This window comes from Leuresthes tenuis, unplaced genomic scaffold (genome assembly GCF_036924035.1).
Source record: "Leuresthes tenuis unplaced genomic scaffold, fLeuTen1.0.hap1 SCAF_23, whole genome shotgun sequence".
In the NCBI taxonomy this organism is placed as follows: Eukaryota; Metazoa; Chordata; class Actinopteri; order Atheriniformes; family Atherinopsidae; genus Leuresthes; species Leuresthes tenuis.
This window is the reverse complement of record NW_027325377.1, coordinates 6,854,059-6,860,058: the sequence shown is the minus strand read 5'-3', so window position 1 is coordinate 6,860,058 and position 6,000 is coordinate 6,854,059. Positions and strand designations below refer to the sequence as shown.

Here is a 6,000-nt window from a genome sequence, read left to right as displayed (position 1 = left end):
TTCTCCATTCCACCAAGCTTCTCCATTCCACCAAGCTTCTCCATTCCACCAAGCTCCTCCATTCCACCAAGCTCCTCCATTCCACCAAGCTTCTCCGTTCCACCAAGCTCCTCCGTTCCTGCAAGCTCCTCCTCACCAGCAAGCTCCTGCTCACCAGCAAGCTCCTGCTCACCAGCAAGCTCCTGCTCACCAGCAAGCTCCTGCTCACCAGCAAACGTGCCTTCCATCTGAGCCAAGGCAACGTGCCTGGAGACTACATAAAGCTGCCCAGGAAGATGAGGAGCTAGCGACGAGGGGGGAGCCACCACGGAAACGGCTGGCAAAGGAAAAGTATCATTACACCTGCAAGGAGTGTGGCCTGGAAAAAAATAAAGGGACTGGACACACCCAGCTGAAGGGGCGGTGGTACTGTCCAGCCTCAGGACTGACCCTGGATCAGTGGAAGGACAGTTTACGTTAAGTGTCTGTCTGTCTGCCTGTCTGTCTGTTCGCAGATGATTGCTCGTCTGTTACTGTGTTATTATTGTTAGTAATAAAGTTTGATAATTTTACTTGAATCAAGAACAGCCTTCACATTTTTATTTAATTTCCCTTTGCAAAACAGGGCGACAGTGAGTGTGAGTGACATCCATTTAATGCAATTGTCAAAAGTGAAGCCGGAATTACTTGGAGAATTATTTTACATTTATTAACAAAACCCAACACTCTTTGTCTCAACCAAAGATTTTTTTAAAATACTTTCTTTGCTCAATTTGGAATTTGTTTCATTCACTTGTTGCACAAACAGTGATACAGATAGATAGCTAGTCTCTCAAATAATTGAGTGTACCAAAAAAAGAGGGGAAAAATGATGGGAGACTTATTTACATTTACAGTTATACACATTTTGTGTGCTGCCCCCTACAGTAGGCTTTAGTAACGTCCAAAGCACTGTGGTATGTTGGGGTGTTGCCACAATACAGGTTCGAATCCCACAAGAAACATGAAAATTAAACGGATGATAAACCTTGCAATAAGTGCAGAGGTGTGTGTAAACAATGTTGAGAAGATAAGAGAATAGAGAAAAGTGGATATAGTGTATGTTTTCCTCCTTTTTTCTCCTTTTCTTTTTCTCTCTTTCACCCACCTCCTTCCTCTTTTTTTTCTTTTCCCCCCTTTCGGGCAGTCCCTTTTGCCCCATTTTTGGCCGAGTGGTTAAGGCGATGGACTGCTAATCCATTGTGCTTTGCACGCATGGGTTCAAATCCCATTCTCGTCGGCTTTCCATCTAAAGCAGTGTTGTCAACACTTGTTTCTGATTCCACTTTGTGCAAATGCATTTTTCAAACAATGCTTATGTGGCAATATTTTTATTTTAGCTTACATTAGGTTCATTAGGGGGATTGAATGTGTCATGAACAATTTGTTTTCTGACTTCAGGGTAATCATGCTCTGAAAGATTACTTTTGCTTTCAGTTTACACCCACCTTTGACTTGTATATTAGCCGCAATCAGCTGTAAATGACTTTCTCCACAGAGCACAAGCAAGTTAAAGCTCCCTGGAGAATGCGGGCATCCCGCTATGTCTCGCATGTTAAGCAGGCGCTCTACCACTTGCGCTAATTCCCCTTTCATTGTTGAGTAGAGACTGCAGATATCATGGAACCCTAGCACCCCACCCCCCCCCCCCCCCCCACCCCGTGCTCGTCCTAGGGTCATTTGCATTGATTTATGCTTTTTGAAGGTAATTGACGCTAATCCATTTCCATGCAAGTGGGTCAACTCCGGTCCTGATGGGCACTTATTTGCAAATCAGATGATGTGTTCAGGAGCTATGTCAGTCTTTTCTTAGTGCTTCCAAATCAACGATCATTTCTGACCAAAAGATCTATTCCTCGATCCATCAAAAGGAATAGATCTCACGATTGTGGCTTGTTGGTTTTACTCAGTGTGTTTTTCAGACTGGTTGAATGTATCAAGAAGAGTCTTGCATCCGATTAGTGAGACACAGGAATTCCGTAGTGTTTCATGCTTTCAGTTTTTAAACAAATTTGAATTTGCATATTAGTTGGTCTGCCTTTATAAGACCACCATTTAGACCTCTCACCAGAAGAGCACCTAAAAGATTTCTGAGGAATGAGGACATGAATCCCGCCACATTTTGCATGGAAAGCAAGCCCTTTATAGTTTGACCTAATTTGCCTTCCATATTTGAGTATATACTGAAGAGACTGAAACCCTAAATTTGAATTGCCCTAAATCCAACTGCATTTGTTTTGCCCTATTTGTAAATCAAAGAACCTCAAAGATCCCTACATGAAAACATATTTAGATCATAATGATTCTCCTTTTGTGAAAGGAGGAATTCATATGCTCTGCCCACAAGGCCTTTGTACCTTGTGACGCGCTCATGTGAGATTGAAATTTTACAAAGGCAACACAAGACCAAACGATGACAATAACCTCCACTGATCATGTCAAAGCTTCCTGGAGAAGGCGTGAATGGATCACAACATGCTCAACCAGCTCTTGGATTCGAACACCATCCCCTATGGTTGTAGGGCTCACGATGCAGATATCGCAAAACCCTAAGCCAACTTCAACTGTACCACCACAGATGTTGATGATTTCCTCCACTGAAATGTGAAGCTAAGGAAGGATTCCTGGAGAATGCAGGCATCGATCCCGCTACCTCTCACATGCAAAGCGAGCCCTCTACCACTTGAGCTAATTCCCCTTTTTTTCCTTTTGTGAAGGAAGGGAGAATTGATTTCCTCCTTTCACAGCCCTGCGTTACTAATGAGGCTGCAATGTGAGACTGAAATTTTAGCAGCTGTTGTTGAGGACGCGAATTTTTAGCATCAAAACAACAGTTGAGGGGACGAGGTGGCCGTACCCTGTGCAGATTTAACTGCAAAAGTGTTCCTAACCATTTTCCTAACAAGGTCCTAACATATCCTAACAAAGTCCTAACAAAGTCCTAACAAGTCCTAACACATCCTAACAAAGTCCTAACACATCAAACAAAGTCCTAACAAAGTCCTAACAAAGTCCTAACAAGTCCTAACAAGGTTCCTAACAAAGGTCCTAACAGGTCCTAACCTTCATAGGGGCAAAAGAACCAATCAGATGTTGGTTTGGGTTCCCGCTCTCCGATTGGTCAGTTGGCACCCCTGTGACGTGGGAGCGGTAACAAAAAGATGAGCAGTTTGATTGTCCGCAACACTTACAGTAAGTACAAAAATTAATGATGAATGATTTTAACTTGACTTTTCCCGCTTTAGATATGTTTGTGTAGTCCCCTGAATGGAATATTTGTATGTCGTTAAATTGATGTAAAAAAGTTAAGTTAAGTTAAGTTAAGTTAAGTTAAGTTAAGTTCTTCAGTTGACGTAAAAAAAAAAAAAAAGCAGAGTATGATGTTAGCTTACTATCGGAGCATAACGCATTTATTTAGTTATCAATGTGAAACTTTTTACGAAATACCTCGGATTGATTGTGACTTTACGTGCTAAAACTGATATAACATTCAGAGTGCTTGGTTAAATAAGGCAGCGTAATGTAAAATAGGCTATGATGTGTCGGTCAGCCTCAACGCTGCCCTATTTTTTTATTTAAATTTTTTTTTTTTGGCTGTGTCACTCGACTTTAAAATGACTGAATTACAATAGAGAGATAATTCTATGTTCGATATAAAACGAGAGACGTAACATAAAAAAATGACCGGTCATTAGAAATGAATGGGGGACACAACACACACACACACACACACACATACAGTCAGTGATAAATATCCATTAAGAGAGAGGAGGCTTTTGATTGGTGTATGACCTATGATTTCTGTTGCTATGTCTCTCTATATACATCTCTCTGTCTCACACAAACTTTTTTTATGGTGGGTTTTAGTGGAGTCATTTCTGACCGGGAAGACCAAATTGTTCAACATTGAATGAAGACAACATTAGGGTTAAAAAAATACACCAATTAATGAATAAGCTCTGGTGGACTTGGTCTATGGTAGGTAAAAAAGGGTTAATGATTTTATGGAAGAATATGCCTATGTGCTTTTTAGTGACATGTGAATGAAAGAAAATGGATATTCAATTTAACATTTTCTTGATTTGAGTAGATCCTTGTAGCCTACAACAGCTGTTGCCAAATAATTGCATTTTTTTTTTCTATTTCTATTTCTCTATTTTCTATAGAAATGACAAAGACTGGGAAGCCAGACGCGTACTGGTCAGGTGTGATGTCCCTCTTTGCCCATGGAAAACACAGATTTTCCACTGGGCAGAGGCCTGGTTCCAGAAGGTGGAGGGCGGTATTTGAGAGGATAAAAATGTGTCCCCTGACCCCCCTACATGGCCAAACAGTTAGAAAATTAGACATTTTTGGTAAAAAGATACCCTGCAAATGTGGATACCATGAGGTAAGTAATGTCATTGAATCATTAAATTTTGAATGTGATATAAACATGCTGCCAAATGTTTTTTTTAATGAGTTGTGCGTGCGTGATTTTTTTTCAGTGTGGGAACAGTTTCTTTTATGCAGAGAATTGTTAGATATAGAGGACATATACAAATGTAAATGCAATTTTTCCCCCCGCAGTCAGCAGAGCAGGCAGAGACAGCAGCTGCTGGAAGCAGTTCAGGACAGACACAGACACAGGCACAGGCAGTAGAGAAACATCCACGTCCAGTGGAAACATCCACGTCCAGTGCAGCAGCTAAAGTTCAGGGAAGTTCAGGGGCAGGAGCCACATCCGAAAACTCAATTTCTTGCTCCCTGTGTGGCCAGGAGGTGATGTGTGGCAACTACACACAGCATCTGTCGGACTTCCATGTTAAAGAGCAGTGTGAGCACTGTGGTGCAAAGGCCTGGGGTATTGTGGGGTTGTCACAGCACTTAGAGAACTGCCATCCTCTGAATACCATTCCTCCTTCTCCTCCTCCTCCTCCTACCCCTTCAGCCCCTCCTCACCCTCCCACAGCTCAAGAGGTGACACCAGCACCACAAAACATCTGCTCCCAAGATGCTCCTAATGCCGCTGCTCACAAAGCCATCTCATCAGCACCATCAGCACCACCTGGACCCCCATGTCCTCTGCGTCCTCCAGAGGTAAGCATGGTGAGGTATCTGCCAAAGCAGTTTTTAAAGATCATCAAGGCGGGTGATCAGGAGTGGATAGCCCGGATCTTATATGAAAACTCTGTACAGCTCAGACAGAACCAGTCTCAAAACTGGTTCAACCCTCCAAACCCCACCCGATCTACCTCACCTCCGGAGCCACAGCATTATTTCAGACAGCGGCTGTTTCTGTGGGCTCCAATGCGGATGTGGGGCATTCCTTTGAAATGCACTCAGTGCAACACAAAGATGCACCACTCCGGCATATACACAAAGGTGAGGGAGGTCATAGATATAAATTCAAAATATTACCTTGTTGGAGGAGACTATCCAAAATGTAGTCAGTGCAAGGTACCTGTCTGCCCTTGGAGTACAGAAATTCTCAAACAATTAGATCCCTCCAAGAGGAATAAATTTCCAGCTGTCCTCACAACCCATCTGGCCCTGGACAGGAAGTGTGTGGCAATAATGCGCCCAAGAACACTGGGGAATAGCTCCAGCTATTTACAGCAAGCTATTCAGGAGGCACACAGCGAGGAGTGGGCAAGGAGAACAACTGATTACTTAACTGATTGTGTGATACACAAGAGGTCGTGTGTTCTCACCACAACTGAAGCTGTGTATAAGCCGCCGCCACCCTACTGTCCCCTGCCCCTGGCCCAGTGGTTTGAGACAGTTCACACAAATGACATAGACATAGATGAGCTGAAAGGAGTCATCACCTCAACATTTGGCAGAATACTAAAGCTTGATTCTACCAAAAAGGTAAACGTAAAACTTTGTACAGTTAATTCCATTTGTGCTTGTCAGTATGCCTAATAACATCTACGTTAACGCTCTGCAGATCACAAAAATGCTTGCAGGTGGCATTGAGGACACGGCCACCTGGATGAC

The 6,000-nt window shown here is 42.9% G+C and overlaps 1 non-coding gene across 1 annotated transcript; it reads left to right on the top strand.

Moving 5' to 3' along the window:
- Window positions 1-1,173: 1,173 nt before the first annotated feature.
- Window positions 1,174-1,261, top strand: trnas-gcu (transfer RNA serine (anticodon GCU)). The gene has a single exon. It is a non-coding gene; the product is annotated as a tRNA-Ser (tRNA).
- The last annotated feature ends 4,739 nt before the right edge of the window (window positions 1,262-6,000 follow it).